This window comes from Natrix helvetica, assembly GCF_964273705.1.
Source record: "Natrix helvetica genome assembly, chromosome: 1".
NCBI lineage: Eukaryota > Metazoa > Chordata > Lepidosauria > Squamata > Natricidae > Natrix > Natrix helvetica.
The window spans coordinates 194,055,861-194,076,065 of record NC_138548.1 but is presented as its reverse complement, the minus strand read 5'-3'; the positions used below and the strand labels follow the sequence as shown (position 1 = coordinate 194,076,065).

The 20,205-nt window shown below is 43.7% G+C and overlaps 1 long non-coding RNA gene across 1 annotated transcript; it reads left to right on the top strand.

Moving 5' to 3' along the window:
• The first annotated feature begins 203 nt into the window (after positions 1 to 203).
• On the top strand, positions 204 to 12,689 carry LOC309383743. The gene is made up of 3 exons (XR_014173909.1): positions 204 to 327; positions 5,995 to 6,107; positions 11,435 to 12,689. It is a non-coding gene; the product is annotated as an uncharacterized lncRNA (long non-coding RNA).
• The last annotated feature ends 7,516 nt before the right edge of the window (positions 12,690 to 20,205 follow it).

Here is a 20,205-nt window from a genome sequence, read left to right as displayed (position 1 = left end):
TGATATATGTGTGTAACAGGATGGTGTTATAACAGAGTTGATAACTAAATGAAGGATCTGGGCTGCTAATATCTCTCTAGAGTAAAAAAAGAGCTTGATAACCAATGTGACTCTGCACACCTGTTCCTCATGAGTAAACTACAGGAATCACTATTTTGTAGTTTGCTAATGGGTTGAGTGGCTAGGAATCAAGGGACAACCATCTTTGCTCACAGACCTCAACACAACCTTTTAAAAGGACATTAGAAGAAGCCTCACTTCTTAATAACTGGATTTTGTGGGTTTTTGTTTTGCTTTAGAAATGGCAATTCATATGGCATTCACTAGGTGAGTTGTCTTCTCTTTAGAGAAAGAATTTTTAAAAGTGATTTTAAAAGATTTTAAAGAATATTATTTTCTGGAATAAACAGCAGGAGTGTGCTTAGAAAATGGATTTTAGAAAGTTTAACAATGGATTAAATATTCAGTTGTATGTGGAATTAGAGGTTTTAACTTTCTGAAGAATTCCACCCATAAGAAAATGTCATTGTTTTACTTTTTTCTTCAGTTAAAGCTAGATAATGGACTTTAAAATTTGAACACTACAATTAAGCTAGGGGATAAGAAAAGAAGAGAAGGAAATATGTTAACAGAGAACTATTTATTTATATTCTATTCTTATTACTTTTAAGTTTTGAAGAATTTTTAGAGGTGACCAAAAAAGGCTTAATTCATTTTCTGGAAGTATAAAAGAAACTTGCTTAAAGTTCTGAAAGATTTGGGGGAGGAGGTTTTAAAAAGACATGAAATCAACTTGTGGGGTTATGTTCTGTTTCAAGTGGCAGACTGTTTGGGACAGACAGATAAAATCCACGGAAAGGGTATCATGCAGATTACTTTTATTTGTCAGGCATTCTCAAAACAATAACTCACAGCCACAGAAGAGATTCTTCTGAGGCGCACATAATCTGTTCCCATTCACGTAGGTGAAATGAGGTTTGTCCCCATGTTGAGGGATCAAACAGCTCCTGGTAGGGCTGGAATTTAAAAATCCCCACTAGTCTACATGTACAGTAGCAAGTTTTCCCCTCAGCCAATCAGAAGTCTGACCCAGTGGCCAATCAGAAACACAGATGTGACCATGTGACATGAAACTACATTTCCCAGAAAGCAATCCCCTAAGGGGATGGTTTTTAATTTCTAAAGTAACTATTTACTCTAACCAGCACACTCCCCACCTGGAATTATAAAATGTCCACTGTTAACTAAAGTAAACACAGGCACAGCATCAAACAGTGCGACAATGAGGTAAACACAAGATATGCATAGTTTGAGGTTCAATCATAAAGTTCTGTCTTCTTTAGCAGCAGTTCCAGGTCAGTGATTGGCCTGGTGTAGACCTTCTTGGCGAAAGTCTGTGGGTCACAGCATGACTCTTGTGGCTTCGCAGTCTGAACTTCAACTTAGCGAACTAGTCCATCAGAGCTGGGTAGGACTTGGTGTACAAGCCCCATGGGTCACGAGTTCCAATGCGCATCCTTGTCTCTTAACAAGACAAGGTCTCCTTCTTCGAGGTTAGGCTCTTTGATCTTCCATTTGCGGCGATCCTGTAGGGTAGACAAGTATTCTTGCTTCCAGAAGGTGTTGGCAAGCAGTTGCTTCCAGAAGGTGTTGGCAAGCATGTCTCCATTGTTGTTTAATACATGTCTTTGGGAACAAAGTTGCCTAATGGTGTTGGCCAGTCACCTGTCTTCTGGGTTAGCAAGGTGGCTGGGGTGAGGATAGTTGGATTTTCAGGATCCGAGGAAACTGGAACCAAAGGTCGAGCATTGATGATAGCTGCCACTTCTGCCATGAGGGTGGTGAAGATCTCATGCATCAGCGTATGTGTCTTCATCAACATGGAATCCCGGATTTTGTGGTCTATGCCGATCATACATTCCCATCCCATATGAGATGCATAGGGAGGATTAAATGTCCATACACAGTCAGTCATCAATTGCTGAATTGAGTGAGTGCCTTCATCGATCTGTAGCTCTGTGCAGGCTCCTACAAAGTTCGTTCCGTGGTCAGATCTAAATACCTTGACTGGGACTCTGTAGGCTTGGAACCTTCTTAGAGCATTGATAAAGCAGGTGGTGTTCATGGATTTGATGTGAACAGTTTGAATGCTAAGACATGTGAAGAGAACGGCCCGTTGTTTACTGTTAGCTTGACCACCTCTGGTCCGAAGGGCAGTTACAGACCAAGGGCCAAAAATGTCTAGACCTACATTGGTGAATGGCAGTTCAGGACTAAGATGCTCAGGTGGCAGGTCAGCCATCAGCTGGTGTTGTGTCACACCCCGTTGTTTACGACAATGCAGGCGCCTGTGCAAGACAGTAGCGATGCACCTCTTAGCTCCCATGATCCAGAGTCCAGCAGCTCTGATGGCACCTTCTGTGAAGTGCTGGCCTTGATGGTGGACAGTTTTGTGGTGGTGTTGGACCATCAGGTTCATCACATGTTGACAAGCTGGAAGGATGACAGGGTGCTTGATATTTGGGGCTATTTTAGCCTTATCTAGACACCCCTTACTCGAAGAAAGTCATGGCTGTCAAGGAACGGGTTCAGCCTCAGAAATGGACTAGACTTTGAGATAGGCTTCTTAGGTTTTAAACACTCAAATACTACCAGTATGCATCTTGTTGCACCCTTCATAGAATTCCTCTCACTGCTTGGAGATAGCTGTCTGGGAAGCTTGTCTTGCAATGCAGGAAATGGACAATCACTGCTATACCCAACACGAGAGATCTACATCTGGTGAAGTGTTTGAAGCGAGTTGGTTCTAGGGGATGGTTAAGGGGCAGTTTTTCTGCAGGTGGCCTAAACGATCGTCTTCTTGTCCTGTCTGAGCGATTTACTGGGCACATGAGGTTGAACGTTGACAGGTTGATCTGGGTCTAGAAGCTCATGGTGTTCTGGTTTCTGTGATATCATGGTGTCTGGGTGAGCCAAGAACTCAGGACCTTTTATCCAGGTCAATTCTGCGAACTGGAATGCAGAGTTAGACCAGGTAGCATGATATGCTGGGTTTTGGTCCCTTGGCACATACCGCCACTGCTCAAGACTTGAAAAACTTCTGATCCTTTCCACTCTATTGCTTAAATAGACATAGAAGTGTCTGTTTTGGTTGTGAATGTAGCCCAGCACCAGCTTGCTATCCATATAGAAAGTGATGGGTTGTAGCTCAAGATCTATCGTTTTTGTTATCAGGTCTGCGAGTTCTACAGCCAGTACGGCACCGCAGAGTTCCCACCTTGTATGGTGTGACCTTGTTGTGCTGCTACTTTTGCCTTTCCCATGATGAAGCTGACATGAATGTCACTCTCCCCACCATAGACCCTGATCTATCCCATAGCTGCTATTGCCTTCATTGAGGAATCTGAGAAGACATGCAATTCTTTCTTTGGTGCAGCAGCGGATGAGATGGGAACATATGTGTGCTGCACAAGGATGCTTTGGAGACAACTCAGGGAGGCACGCCACTTCTCCCAGTCTTGCTTCTGTTTGGGCGGGAGCGGCTCATCCCAATCTTTGGTGCTTTGGGAGAGCAAACGCAGAAGGAGTCTCCCTTGGATCGTTACCAGTGCAGCAATCCCTAGAGGGTCTAACCTGTTCACTGTTGACAGAACTCCTCTCTTTGTGAAGATGGTCTTCTGGGCTGGGCTCTAAAGGTAAAGACGTCCTTCTTCAAATCCCAACGCAGACTGAGACTGTTTTGGATAAGAGGGATATCGGTGCCAAAATCGAGGTCCTGTAGTCCCTTGATATGGTCTTCAGGATTGAAGGCTTCTAGCGTTTCTTCACTGTTGGATGGGATTTTGTGCAGCCTGAGGTTGGCCACTGCTAGCATCTGGCATGTTCTTTTTCATAAGTCTATAGCTTCTGCTAAGGTGGATACAAATTTTAGGCCATCATCAACGTAGAAGTCCCGTTCCGCGAAGCATCTGACAACTGCACCATATTTGGCTTTGTCCACATGAGTGGTATATTGGAGGCCATAGTTGGTGATTGCAGGGGAAGAACCATTCCCAAAGATGTGCATTCGCATTCTGTATTCTGTTATCTGTTGGTTGTGCTGTTCGTCATTGAACCACAGGAAATGTAGGTAGTTGCGATGATCCTCCCTGATGAGGAATGAGTAAAACATCTGCTGGATCTCGGCCATGATGGCTGTCTCAGAAGGTCCCTAGTTTTGGGACAGTAAAAGGGTGGGAGAGGATGAATACTTTCAAATGTTCAGGACTGGTATTAGTCTTGTGAAATACTTCAGACAAGAAGCACACCCAAGTGTACTAGCTCTGTCTTTATTGCAAGGTTACATGAACAGAATCTTGCAAGATACTTTCACCACCTCTCCTCCTTGACTCAATTTTTGTTCATCAGATCATTATCTAGGCTACAGATTTTTCTCCTGTCTGCTACATTTAATCCCACATACAATTATAACCATTGTAATTATCAGGAACTAGTGCAATGTCTGTCCCATGCCCAAATGGAAAAGAGTCCAGATCATCTTTTTCCGAAGTCTTTTGGAGCTGATCTCCCATAACCTCTTCAAAGATAACAAAAAGGGAAAGTTGGTGACCATCTGATAATTGGTCTGTACAGTTGGGTTTGGGGTTGGTCCCTTAAAGAAAGAAACATACTGATGCCCTCTTCAAGGATACTGGCATCTTCCCCTTCCTCAATGAGGCTTTCACAGTAGCCAATTCACCATCTCCTCTCTGACATACAAGCCAGGTGGAGAATCTAACAAGCTCACAGGTGGCAGAGCCCATTTCACTAGGCCTCCGTCCACTTCTTCAGAATCAACCGCTTTAACTGTTCCCATCACCAGTTGTTACCTTCATCACTTATTCAGACTTTGTCCAGCTGGCTTTCAAGTCCAAGGAAATGGGAGTGATTTTTATCTTCAAAGTGTTCCTGCCTGCGGACGGTTGTTCCCAGTTCATCCTTCCTGGGTTCCTTTAAGAAGTGCTGCTAGATGGCACCCTGTAGCTGCAATAAGGACAGGTGGTGAGTCCACCTCACTGTCCTTATTGCTTTGGTTTAGAACTGAACTTGTCCCACGGCCCATGTCCAGTCATGGTTGCTCCTCATCGTCTACCTGTACCTGCTCTTCCAGTGCTTCATCTCCAAGTGACCCCTCTGCAATCAGCATAGGAGGACAAGAGCTCTCAAACTCTGATCAACTCCATATTCCAAAGCTTGATCAAGCTTCTGACGGAACTACCCTCTCCATTGCTAAGAATGGCTCCTGCATGTAACATCATGTATTTGTCATCTTCTATTCCCCTCCCCCCACTTCCCAGGCAAACACTATCCATGGAATAAAAAGCTTTTCCAAATTTGAACTATTCAAACTAATATTAATAAATGAATTAGCTGTGTTTGGGGGGGGCAGAATTAACCTCTGAGAACTATCCTGCTTAAATCCTGCTTATGATCTTGGAGGAGTTTCCTTCCTTTTTTAAAATGGTGAGTTATCTATTTTTTTACCTTTATGTTCTGGCAGCTTCTAGGTTTGGTCCATTTTTTCTAATTGAAGCAAATTCTGGATATTTCCATTTTTAAAAACAAAACTATTTCCAGATTCTGCTTCAAATTCTACTGCTTGCTGCCCCCCCCCCCCCCGCCTTCTGAAGGTTGAGCCAAAGTATTGGCTCTGCCAAACCCTGATGGCACACATAGATAGATTCATACACATGACTTCCACCCAAAGTTGCGGTCCTGCCTCTGCATTTTTCCTGCTTCACAATGATGGTTGATAATTCAAAAGATGTGGTGGGATTTGATGCTGTCACATTACAAGTTTTTTTTCTTTCTGACAACCCCCTACACACACACACACACACACACACACACACACACATAAACCATGACCGTCTGATTGGCAGGCTATGAGTTGGAAGAGGGCAGGAGGGATGCTTGCAACACAATGACATCATGTCACATGTTTTTTATTACTAGATATTATGAGAGAAAGAGGAGGAGATGCAGGATTATATTGCTCTTGGCAACAGCTTGATCCATGCTGTAATATCTAATTCCAGCCTTAGTCCTCACCCCGGCTGAAACAAAGGGTAAGTAAGCTCTTGTAACAGTTGCTTGTATTCGTCCCTCGCTTTTTTCCTCCCGCATCCCTCCCCTCTCTTATGATATCTCCTGCCCAACCCCCTCCCTGTTCAAAAGTATGGATTTTAAACTCCTTAGAGCAGGGATCACCCTGGGGAGAAAATGGTTTACTGTATTTGTAGGTCAAGAAGCCAATGGTCATCTTGGCTGGAAAGTCAGGAATTCAAAGTCCTGCACATCTGGAGGGTAAAATATAACAGGGGGAGAGCTGCTAAAAGCAACATATACATTGATGCTGGGTTTTAAAATTTTGAAGTGTTTTAATGCCAACTCAATTTTTTCCCCATGCTTGTGCAATATAGCCAAAACTGCTTCACTGGTGAGTAAGATAGACTTATCAGCAGATTCAGATTACTCCAAGGTTTGCAGAGTGTGAACATATAAAGAAAAATTATTTAAGACAGAGGTCTCTTAAAAGTTGACCCAGAAAAAATGTAGTGACACGAAGAGTGGATGGAAAACAGCAGGGGTGTCCAAATAAGAAAAAAGGATAAAAGATTCAGAGATAAAGTATAAAGATACAGAACTGTCCTTTGGATAAGTAATTTCCTGTTCCACACTGAGAAGCTATTTACCAAAGAGTGCTTATAATTATGAACTGAGCCAGAACAGAGAAGAAAAGCCACATGAGTGGGTGGAATCCTATACTTTACACTGTAACATTTTGTTGCAGAAGTCCACCTGAGAGGTTTATTTTTCCCATTCTGTTACTAATGTACAAGTGTAAGTACAGTTGCTTATTTAATCAGAATGATGCTTAAAGAAGAGGAAGACATCCCATTGAAAGGTTCCAGCAACCTAGACACAAAACTATTAGAAAAACAGCCAGTGAATGGGCGCCCAGAAGGTATAGGGAGAAGCAAATGCAAGGTGGACTTCAATGGAGCAATATAAAGGAGGGTATTTCTTTTGACTGGACACTCCAGGCTGAAATATTTGAGTGGGGGGGGTCTCCATCCTATCACTGTACATAGACTTCTTACCATCCTGAAATAATTAAATATACTAAATGGTATATTTAGTAGATTAGGAGGATTTTTGAAGATGACCAAATACAAGATGAGGCAGTCAAACCGATGGGACATAGTCTTGCAGCTCCTTTGGCAGGGAACCTGTGTGTCCAAAAACATCAAAGTGTTGTCTGAGTCAGTCCAGTGCCTTTAATATCTGGAGACAGAGATAGGCACTAGCACCAGAAGCAAATCAAGATATAGCTTTATTGTGGCAATATTTTAAGGGCAATCGATTGTTTCTGAGTGAAAGACTTGTAAGTTGAAAGCTACTCAAGAAGAATCCAGAGGCACTGCAAAGAAAAAGCGACCAGCTCCTCAAGCAAGATGCAATGTGCATCAGTGAGTGGGCGGGCGGGCAAGTGGGCACCTATAGTTAGGCAGGTAGGAAGTGATCTTAGTAGGTTGCTAGAAGCCCTGATTTGAAACTCAAGTTCTCCTTTCCCCTATGAATGTGAAAGGACTTCATATTTCATGGGTGATGTGGTTAGAATCATTTTTGTCTAAACCCTGACATTGTGACCAAGAGACATCTGAATTGGGGAGATGAGAAAATGCTCGTTTTTCTTTTCTTTTCCAAAAATGGCAGTTCATACAGGGCAGGCAGGGCCACAAAGCCAACTAAGACAACTAAGAATAAACAACTCCTTTCCTCTGCTGCTGGGAGCCCCAAGGCAGAAGCTCTCTTGCTGAACTGGGCCACAGTTGCTATCTGTAGAGAAGGCAGAGGGAACTGAGTGCATAGTAGTGACAAACTGTTGGGGGTGAAGAGAAGAAAACTGTACAGGAGAACAGAATCTGCTCAACAGTATCTCTTTGTCACACATACAATGTTTGCTTATGTGTTCTTTTAACATGTGGGGCCCAGCTGAATAAAGTGTTACATTTGCTATAGCTTTTTCAGATATGTACAATCCTGTACAAACCAGGAAAGTAGCAACCACTGCCAGCCTTACCTTTTGGCTAAGTGAAACTGCCATTGCAGGGCAGAAGATAGTTAATTGTAGGGCTGGTTTCTATACAAACAATGAGGGGGGGGGGGAGAGCTTGGGAGATTTTCTGCCACATCTGTTCAAATGCCTTGTCAGGTTTGAGGTGGTATTTGGCTGGCTGGATGATGCAATTTGCTGCTTGACCTTAGGTCATTTGATGCAAAATGAAAACCCAAATTATTTTGTTTAGAAGTAAACAGGTTCTAAAAATGCCTGACCGAGGTCTCCTTATGATTCAATACTATGAAATGTTATTTCTATTGTCCTGCACAAGTACAAGGATTATCTGTCAAGATATACAAGCACACAATGATAAGCAGGCCATAAACAGGCCTTCTATAAGTCCATGTGTTTTTGCTGTGTTTCCTGCAAGCATGCTCATAGGTGCAGAAATAACCAACCAGCCAAAAGCATCGCACAAGAGGCCACAGCTGAATTATTAGCAGCTCCTCTTAAATAACATTCATATGCCTCTAGTTATTCTAGAGATAGCTCTGCATCTCTTCCCTGGGATTCACCGGGAAAGAAAAGAAGGCTGGGCGGGAAGGGGGGGGGGATGCACTCCAGATGGCCAGAGCCGGCTGTATTTGTAGTACAAGCCTCAGCTCCAACAGATGTGCCAGGACGCCATATTGCAGACACAGATGTAGGAGTCAAGTGCTCTGTGAAGACATTACATCTTCTTTGGGAAATGAATTAAAACACACACACACGTGCATGCACACACACATATGCATGCCCATGAGCAAAAATATCATTCCAACAGCACTGGGCAAGAAATCTGCAGCATCTGTGCAGGTTGGAGAGTTAAATATGTTCTCTTAGTTTCCATACCCATTTGTGTTCCTCTCCCCCCCCCCCCACAAGTGCTGCTGAATCTAAAGCATTTCAGAATATTTTGAATCAAAATCCATCTAGAGTTTGCGGAGGCAATTAAAAGGGTTTTCTGCTGCATGCAAGTGTGATCATTCCTCCTTGTTCGTGCTTTTTAAAAAATCTAAAGAATAAACACTCAGCATGGCAGATCCAGGCAGGTCTGTTCAAAGATGGCTAGCCAATTGATTCTATAATTTCCATTGTTTTCATGAGAAAAGATAGAGAGATGGTATAGCATTGGACTGGGAGAACCTGGAACGATTCCTGGCTTCACCACGTTGCCATAGGCTTGATATTGTTTTGTATTCCTTTCTGCAAAGCAGACCAATAATTCTTAGTAGCAGCAGCACCAACGATGTCTTGGGATTTTATTCTGGGAAGGCAAGCCATGTTTTAACCACTTCTTGTAACTGAGAGATTTATCTATTCCATTCACAGTCAGAGTCAGGCCCTCTTATGGCTGGCATTCCAAACCCTAAATCCATATAGAAGAAAAGGGGGGCTTAGACCCCAAACTCCTGAGACAATAACTTTTCATAAAACACACAAATACACACAGAAACAAACATCCAGAGATCTTTTTTTTTAAATGGTACTTGGTTCAGGCCCTAGGCATCTAGAGAGCCTCATCTTAATATTTAGACATTGTAATTTAGGATACGATCAATATTTTTATTCAAATCAACAAAACTGATACATTAAAATATAACAGCAAAACTAAGATAGGCTTAAGATACAGAAGGATCTTGACAAACTTGAACATTGGGCACTATCTAATAAAATGAAATTCAATGGTGAAAAGAGTAAGGTTCTACATTTAGGCAACAAAAACGAAATGCACAGGTACAGTATAGGTGGTACCTTGCTCAGTAGTAGTAACTGTGAAAGGGATCTTGGAGTCCTAGTGGACAACCATTTAAATATGAGCCAGCAGTGTGCAGCAGCTGCCAAAAAAGCCAAAGCAGTCCTAGGCTGCATCAACAGAGGGATAGAATTAAGATCACGTGAAGTGTTAATACCACTTTATAATGCCTTGGCGAGGCCACACTTGGAATACTGTATTCAGTTCTGGTCGCCACGATGTAAAAAAGATGTGGAGACTCTAGAAAGAGTGCAGAGAAGAGCAACAAAGATGAATAGGGGACTGGAGACTAAAACATATGAGGAACGGTTGCAGGAACTGGGTATGTCTAGTTTAATAGAAAGAAGGACTAGGGGAGACATGATAGCAGTGTTCCAATATCTCAGGGGCTGCCACAAAGAAGAGGGAGTCAAACTATTTTCCAAGGCACCTGAGGGTAGAACAAGAAGCAATGGGTGGAAACTAATCAAGGAGAGAAGCAACTTAGAACTGAGGAGAAATTTCCTGACAGTTAGAACAATTAATCAGTGGAACAGCTTGCCTCCAGAAGTTGTGAATACCCCAACACTGGAAGTCTTTAAGAAGATGTTGGATAGCCATTTGCCTGAAACGGTATAGGGTTTCCTGCCTAGGCAGGGGGTTGGACTAGAAGGCCTCCAAGGTCCCTTCCAACTCTACTATTGTATTGTATTGTATTGTATCCCCAATTATTTTAATTCCATTCCTAATTTACATTCAAATGAAGGAGAGAAGAAAAAATGGAATAGGAGTAAGTGGATTTCTTACCTTAACATTTAAGAATATGGGGTGATGAGTCATTCTCAATCAAGTATTAAAATATTAAGAAATAGAAAGCTATAAATTGTGGCTTGAGCATTCTGTTCTTCTTTCCCATCTGGAACATTTGAAATTTCTATTCATTACCCAGTCTTCACAGTATAGAAATTATTTTGTATAGGCTCAAAATCTAAATCAGAAGAATGTACTACCTTTGGGCTGAAGACTGTACTTGGTCTTTGAGGATAGAAGGGACAGCTCTCCAATGTGTGGGTACAGTCCAGCTAAAATGTCATTTAATTGTAAATATTAATGCTATAATGTGTTCAATTATTCTTTTTGCTGCTCCTTACTGTAACCTTTGTTGATTTGCGGCATCTGGGAATTTATAGCCCACACCTGCAAAGAGCCATCCAGAAGAATATTGGTGTCAGCTCACTTTAGAAACTTGTCTTCCTCATAATTTTTTCCACTCAGCCAGTCACATTTACAATAGTTAAAATTTCTTTGTTTTGTTTTTAAAAAGCAAATACTGGTGGAGAATCAAGCTGCTTCTGTTTTCATATAGCAAAGTCCTTTAAGATACAAATAAGGCAAATATATTTGTACTAGGTATGCCCCTTTCAATATGCCCACTTGGCAAAGGTTTTCTCCTTAACCTCCTTGAAGGGAGATTTCTCAAGCTGGCAAATTAGTAAATATTTAAAATGGCAGCTAACTGCTTCTTCTTTGCACTCCTGTATTTATTTTTCACCAAGAGAGAAAAAAAGAAAACTAGCCACAATGAGGAAATGGCAAAAGCATTCTTCAGGAGCCAGAAAACCACCATGATACATCAACAACCTTGCCCAGAAGCAGGAACAGAAAGATGCTGCCATCAATGGGCTAAAACAGCGATTGAGCCAACTGAAGAAGACAAAAAACGCCACCCTGAAATGGGATTACTGAAGGCGGTGCCCATGTGAGAGTGGCAAATTGTCACAAGTACAAGGACCCATGCATGAAAGGGCACTTGGATGACAGTTATACTTACAGGTTCTAAGGCAGAAATTCCTTTAAATCACAAAGAAATAAAGGGAGTTGTAACATAGTATGGTTAATATACTGTAGTATAGGTACCAAATTTCTTTTATTTAAAAGTAAGTGCTGTTCTTCAAATTGTTAACTCAAATTGTTTACAAACAGTAAAATCTCTTTTAAAAAATCTACCCTAACACTTTAGAATACAAAGAAATAGAATGATGGTTAAATTACTTAATAAAGAAAGACCCGGGGAAATTAACGTATATGTTAAATAATAAAAGCCCTAAAGGCAATGTTCATAAACAAAACAAAAGCTGTGTTCAGCACAGAGCTGAAACATTTGAACATATTCTAGATTACAAGCCTAGCCCTGGGAGAATAAAATGAGACGATCTTTGCCTGAGGCTAAAAAGCTATAGGCCCCAGACATGTCTCACTGAGTAGAGGATTCCAAGGTTGGGCAGAGGAGATGCTACTGAAAAGCAAGAGTTGCTCTGCCACTTCTCATGTTTGCTGAGTATGCTAGGTTGCCTCCGTAGTCCTGGAGAAAATTTTGGAATCTAAGGGTGGTGCTGTTTGCGAGGTCCAATGGGTTGAACTTAGCAGAAGCAGAAAAAGCATCAATTTATCTGGAAATAAATGTGCCATGTTTACCACCATTATTTGAAGATGAAGGCAAAGGACCTATTGTGGGTATAATCAGAGGTGTGTTCAGAAATGTGAAGATGTGTATACATTTCAGTTCCTTCTAGTCGCCACCCAGTCTCCATTTGACTTTAGTTTTCTAAATTGCTTTCAAACCCAGCCTTCCTCGCCACCCCTTTTTGAAATTACCTTCTCCCCAATTTCCGATCAAATAAAGAAAAGGAGAGCAGATCTCTACTATACAACTCCAGAATGTTTGGGTTTTTAAATATTCTATTTATGTATTAACTATATTTATATACTGCCAACTCCACAAGGATTCCTGGTGGTTTCTATTATCTTCTACAAAATCAACCACACAAAAACATTAGAAATAACTATTAACCCTCTTCCAGACTTTCTGCTCCTAGCAACGTGCTATAAATTAAAGGCTCTGCAAAAACACTCTGTTTTCACTGCTTTCCTAAACATCGTCAGAATTGGGGACATCTGGATTTTGGGGGCAGGGCAGCTATTGCCAAAGGATGCAGCAAAGAAACATTGTCTCCTACTTCTTCTCCGCCCGCCCCCCAAAATCTCACATAAGTAGCAATCCACCCCAATTCAGGATACCATTGCTATTACCTGTTTCTTCCAAGTCCAATTCAAGTTGTTGTTATCACCTTCAAAGTCGTTCATGGCATGGGATCAAGTTATTTGACAGGGTCCTGACGGGGACGCTACTTTGGGGCTGAGTGGTGTACTAATAGGGAAGATAGCCAGCATTGTAGCATTCTTGACTTTGGTTTTTTATTTATTTTTGTATCTAATGCCTAATGTACCTAATAACCAATGTTATTATTTTCAATTCAATTCAATTTATTATTTTAAATGTAAGCCTCCCAGAGTCACTTTGCAAAGTCAGATGGGTAGTATATAAATTCAATAAATAGGCAAAATAAAGATCGATACTTCTTGAAAAAGATCCAGATGGAACCCTGGTTGCTCAGCCATAAAGGACTCTGTCAATTGAAGTCAGTATTTAAATTGTTCTTGGGACACTATCAGAAGCCAGTGCAACACCTGCAACTCCAGGGTCATGAGATTATGGGGTCTCTTGCTCATCAACATGTGGGTAGCGTCACTTAATACCAACTGTAGCTTTTGAATAGCCTTCAAAGGCAACTTCCTGAGCAACATGTTGATCCTAGCCATGATCAGGACATGGGTACTGATTTTCTCCCTCCAGGCAGAAATAGCCAAAGGTTGTCTGGAATGACACAGTAGCTCCACTTTTCACAGTATTCTGAATAAAGTGAGGGGTGCCTATTTGGATTTTTTACTGATGGCTTGCCAGTGTCCTTTTGTTTGTCAGCTTCAGCCTCTTCCCTTATATGCTCTTCCTCCTGACTTCTGACTGAGATTTTAATCTCTTGCCAGGAATGCTGTGGAGATTGCTCTGGAAACAAATGCCACTGCTGCAATGGAATGGAACATATGCCTTCAGGCTGTAGCCTGACTCTGCAAAAGTCCTAGAAACCAAAGAACAAATAGCAATGTGGTGTGAAACCATTTTTTTAAAATCAGGGGTTCAAAGGACCAGCTGATCTCAGACTGGCTCAGCTCACCTGCAGGTAGCGGCTGTTATTCCTACATTAAACCTTGAAATAAAAGATACTTCCTTGTTACGTACTTCAAAAGGACAGAATAGAAGGGCTTTCCCTTTCTTGAGATGATGGCCAATAGATGCTGGAGGTCCAAACAAAAGGTTTCTAAACAAATCCTATGGCCTTTAAACCAGGAGCAGATTTATCAAATATTGCTGAATTATGACTCCCAGAAACCTGAGCTAAGTGGAAGCAATAATTCAACATCATCTGGTGGACCACCACAGTTTCCTAATCGTGGCTTTGACTCTATCTCAGGCTACTTGTTGCACTGATAGTAGGCAGGGTAGATACAGCTAAAGAATTCATCAAATCCTGGGGTCCTCCATGTAGCCTCCCCGACACCCGCCCTTTTGAGTGGAGTCAAGATAGTTCAGTTCTCCACATCCACATCCTGTGCTCACAGTAGCATCCAATGCTTGAGGCAGCTACTTGCATGTCTTCCTCAGCCTTCCCTCTTGAGTGAAAAGCATCTGGGCTGTGCTTTTCTGTGGTGGGTATGGTTTTCCCTCAGTACGAAATTATTTCATTGCATGGCAATGTTATGATGGTGGTAAAGGCAGAGTAGATTTGAGAACGCTGTTCATAGGCATGTATGACTAGAGTATAGAAGAGATAATATAAACTCTGGTTTTTTCTTGCTTTACACTGAAGTTGTTACTTTGGCAGAGAGAGAGAGAGAGAGAGAGAGAGAGAGAGGCAGCCAGCCAGACATAATGTACATTCTTGGAGGGAAGACACCTTACCAGCTGAACCTGGGTCCAGGAACTTCCCCCTCATTGAACATAACTGTAGTGCAAGCTTAGCTTTCTTTTCTGCCGTACACTTGTAGGACCTATGATCCTCATCTTGCCCCCATCAATGAGATAGGACTAAGTCATCCTTTACTGGTGTTAAAACAGTATTTCTCCTCATAGGTTGATAGTTTCAAAAGGCAGTTAGAAGGAGTGCAATCTGATCCACTTCATTACACAGGAGGCAAATCCAGGTCATTAGTAACAGGTGGGATCAGAGTCTTCAGTCTGATATAAGCATGCCTCCCCCCAGTCCTCCATTAGCCTTACCTTATACCATCCTGCTGTTGTCTCTCCATAAAAGCTGGAGAGTGATTTGCACTGTAAAACCTACAGAAAAGTACTTGCTCTGCCTGAACAATGAAGTGTGTGAGAGAGGAATAGCATGACACTGAAATGATGGAGCTGACACATTCATTGCTTCCCAAATACCTTTTGTTGCCTATATAAAGAAAGGAGCAGAAGAGGCTTGTGACTCAGCATCTCCTGCATGCACCCTGTCCCTGAGCATGCACCGCAGAGACCCGAAAACCAGCTGACTGGTGAAAGTCACACACGCATGTGTGGTGGAGCTGAGCTGGGGTGACAGCTCACATACCTACAGAGTGGGTTCTGCATGCCACCTGTGGCACGCAAATAGAAAGTCTGGAAGAAGGTTGATAGTTATTTCTAACCTGTGGCACATGTGCCATAGGTTCGCCATCACTGTAATAGGGGGTGGGTGGGTTTAGAGGTAGGTAGGTTTATGAATTCAAGGCTGGATAAATAACACTCTAACTTAGTAATGGGAGAAGTTTCATGATTTCGCCTCATCTCTTAAAAATAAATACTAATATGATGTAGTCAACATTAAAAAGGGGGGTGTCAGGCCTGCAGCCGGTTCCTTTTGGGATCTTTGCCCTGCCACAGTAATATTTTGTTCTACTATGCTGTTTCATTATTGGGGAATTGGGAGGGGGAATAATAAGGAGTAGAATGTGATGCTGTCAAAATAAAATTCCTTTCTAGAAGCCCAAGGTCATTCTTTGTCTCTACACCTCTGCACCTGACCGGAACTGGATGGGTGGAACTGCCAGCATGGCAGTGGAAGATTGGACCATGTGATGGACTTGTGGGTGTGGGGACAAGATCATGAACTTTCAACTGGGTGGTGAAAACTGGGAAGCTCTCAGATTTGGGTTTTCCCAAATGTGCCAACATGACTCTCTTAATAAATTGGAACTTTGAGCAATACTTTGCCTTGGACTCTGATTTAATTTTGGATGTTATTTGGAACCCTGACAGGGGATATGAAAGGGGGGGGAAGGACATTGCCATAGGTCTACTATACTATAGGCCACCCAACCAAACAGAGGAAATAGATGAACTTTTTGCTCATCAGCTAACTAAGGTTTATAAGAAGCACATCACAATAGTAATGGGGGATTTTAACCCTGACATCAACTGGGAGACAAACTCTGCACCAAGTGGAAGATCCAACAGGTTGCTAACAAACCTAGCAGGCAACTTTGTTTCCCAAAAAGTAGAGAAGGGAACAAGGGGATCAGCCATATTGGACTTAATTCTCACTAACAGAGAGGAAATGATAGATGATGTTAAAGCTACAGGAACCTTGGGGGCAAGTGATCATGCAATATTGGAATTCAACATTATGCAAACACAAGTAGTAGAACAAAGTCAAACTAGAATGTTAGACTTTAAGAGAGCTAATTTCAATAAACTTAGAGAGAGCTTGGGAAGGATTCCATGAATGAGAATCCTCAAGGGGAAAACAACTCAAGAAGCTTGGGAAATTTTAGAGACGACTTCCGGTCCCCGAAGGCGACTGATGTGTGCGTCCGCCGCTCGTCTCTTCGGTGGGCTCCTTTTAGGAGCCCAGGGGGCCTTGGAGGGGCTCCCTGCCGCAGGCCGGCTTGTTGGGACCCCCTGGACCGGCGGCAGCCACAGGGGGGTTTCCAGCTTCGCCCCAGGAGCCGGGGAGCGTGGGGGGTGCATGGCGGCATTTTCCGTTGTCGCTATGTGCCTTCGCCGATTGGATTCTGGAAGGAAAGAATCAATTAGACGTTACAGCTGAAGTGCGGTGAGGTGAGAGGTTTCCCTCAATCTCCTGTAAATCTATTTAACTGATGAACAGCAGCTTCTCCAAATTGTGGATTCAATCTTTTGAAGTGTTAAGATTGGAGGGGGGGATTTTCCACCCCCCCTTGGAAAAAGCGGCACTCGGAATATCTCTCTCTCTCGGAGAAGAGAGAGAGAGTTAAAAGCTAACTTTCACTTCCTCTAACAATGGAAGAATGATTCTTGCTACAATTGCAAGGGATGACTGATGAGTTGTTACTTTTAAACTACTTTATGAAAACTTTGGACATGTTGCTCCCTGGTCCCCTGTGAAGGCGGAGCCAAGATGGCCAACTTCTTCCTTCTTCTTTGCTTTTACGAATGAAGCTTCCCCTTTGAAAGAATTTTTGGCTTTATATTATTCTACACCCCGGAGATCTCCTGGAGCCTCTTTTCTTATGTGGCTCCCTTGGATCTGGATTTGACTCTTATCCTCTGGCTTGCAGCTGTACAGGAGTATTAACTTTCACTTCTGGCTTGTTTGCCTCCACGATCTCTCCCAGCTGTGTACTCCAAGACTGAGTGGCTGTGGCTACCGGCACCTTGGTTCAGCCAGCTGACTCCATCGCTGGCCATAGGGGGCGAACAATTGCCCCCCGTGGAACGGGCGCGCAATTTGGGCATCCTCCTAGATGCCCGGCTGTCAATGGACGATCATGTGGCAGCCGTGGCAAGGGGGGCGTTCCACCAGGTTCGCCTGGTGCGCCAATTGCGCCCCCTACTGGACCGGGATGCCCTACGCACGGTCACTCACGCACTGGTGACGTCTCGCCTGGACTACTGCAATGCTCTCTACATGGGGCTTCCCTTGGGACACGCCCGAAGACTGCAGCTAGTCCAGAACGCAGCCGCGCGGGCTGTCATAGGGAGTACTAGGTACTCCCACGTAACACCTCTCCTGCGCGAGCTGCACTGGCTGCCTGTGGTTTTTCGGGTGCGTTTCAAGGTTTTGATCACCATCTTTAAAGTGCTCCATGGCACAGGACCTAGCTACTTGCGGGATCGCATCCTGCCACACACATCCCTGCGGCCAATCCGCTCTCACAGGGAGGGACTTCTCCTGGTGCCGTCCACTAGGCAATGCCAACGGGCGCCAAGGAGTAGGGCCTTCTCTGTGATGGGCCCAACCCTCTGGAATGACCTCCCCCCCCCGACATTAGAACTACCACCGACTTCCGCTCCTTCCGACAAAAATTGAAGACTCACCTGTTCCGATTAGCTGGCCTGGCACATTCATAACTTCTACCTCCTGGCAGATAGATTTTTTAACTGGTATTTTAGGGGAACTGTTTTTAAAATTAAATTTATGGGATATTTTTTAGGGGTTTTTTAAAACTATACTTTAGATACTTTACTTAGTTGCACAGTTCTTTTTAACCTCCTCCATATTTAACAATTTAATTATTTAATTATTTAATTATTCATGTGATGTATTTTTTGTATGGACTGTACACCGCCCCGAGTCCCTTTTGGGAGAGGGGGCGGTCTATAAGCGCAAATAAAAGTAAAGTAAAGTAAATACGCCATTTCTTTTGCATAAGACTTATAGCTATCTCTGAACTTAAAATAGGACCTAAAAAGCCACTGCCTGGTAAGGCATCTTCAGCCCCGACATCTTCTATGTCTAGTCCGATTACACAACAGACACAAATGGCTTCATTTCTACAACCTAAAACAACTGAAGAGAGGAAGCTGAGGGGCTTTTTAGCTAAATGTTTTATATTGTTTTTAGGGGGTTCTGGGAAGGGAGGGGGGGATAACCAGGCCAGGAGGGAAGCCAGTGCCAGACGAACAGGTGAGTCCAGGAGGGAAGTGAGCGGAGTGGGGGGGGAGAGGGAACAAGTAATTCCAATAGAGGGTTGTTTGATTACAACGGTCGCGGGGAGGGGGGGATGCGAGGACAAAAGAAGATTACAAGGTCGGTTGGGAGACCGTGGCTGTTGGCTACGCCCGGTCGTTTGTACCAACCCCCGCAATCTAGGTGGCCAGGAACTACAGAGCCCGGGCCTACGGCTGATGCTTTGCAATGCAAGGTCCGTAACCAACAAGGCCCCCCTCATTAATGAGCTGATCTCTGAGGGGGAGCTGGACCTTGCAGGGATAACGGAGACCTGGTTGGGCCACGAGGGTGGTTTACCCCTCGTGGAAATGTGCCCACCAGGTTTCCGCGCATTCCATCAGCCTCGGGCCCTGGGTAAGGGTGGTGGGGTGGCGGTAGTTATACGGGAAGGTCTAGAGCCGAGGGAGTTCACTGTTCCTCAGATATCCGGGTGTGAGTCCCTTGGTGTGAAATGGGGCCCAGGGAGGCAGTTGGGTTTGCTGATTGTATACTTGGCTCCTCGCTATACATCAGCGGCCCTGCCCGAGCTCCTCGAGCTGATCTCGGAGACGGCGGTTGAGATCCCCAGGCTTGTGGTTATGGGGGATTTCAACCTGCCGTCGACGGGAGCAGCGTCTGAGGTGGCTCAGGAGTTCATGGCTTCCATGACAGCCATGGGCCTGACCCAGTTAATTCAGGGCCCCACACACGAAGGTGGCCACACATTGGACCTTGTTTTTGTATCTGAGCAGTGGACGAGTGATCTGGGTATAGGGGACTTTGTTGTTACACCCCTGTCATGGTCGGATCACTCATGTCTCCGGCTGGACTTCCCTGGCGCTACCCCCCACCGCGAGGAGGCGGGACCAGATGGTCCAAGCTGGTACCGCCCCAAGCACCTGATGGAGCCACGATGTAAAAAAGATGTGGAGACTCTAGAAAAAATGCAGAGAAGAGCAACAGAGATGATTAGGGGACTGGAGGCTAAAACATATGAAGAATGGTTGCAGGAACTGGGCATGGCTAGTTTAATAGAAAGAAGGACTAGGGGAGAGATGATAGCAGTGTTCCAATATCTCAGGGGCTGCCACAACGAAGAGGGAGTCAAATTATTCTCCAAAGCACCTGAGGTCAGGACAAGAAGCAATGGGTGAAAACTAAACAAGGAGAGAAGCAACTTAGAATGAAGGAGAAATTTCCTGACAGATAGAATATAATTAATCAATGGAACAACTTGCTTCCATGTTTAAGATGTTGGATATCCATTTGTCTGAAGTGGTGTAGACTTTCCTGCCTAAGTCGGGGGTTGGACTAGAAGACCTTCAAGGGTATACACACACACACACACACACACACACACACCGCTGAGGGTAAAGGTGATGGACTGGCCAAGCATATCTCCAGACCTAAACCCTATTGAGCAACTGTGGGGCATCCTGAAACGGAAGGTGGAGGTGCGCAAGGTCTCTAACATCCACCAGCTC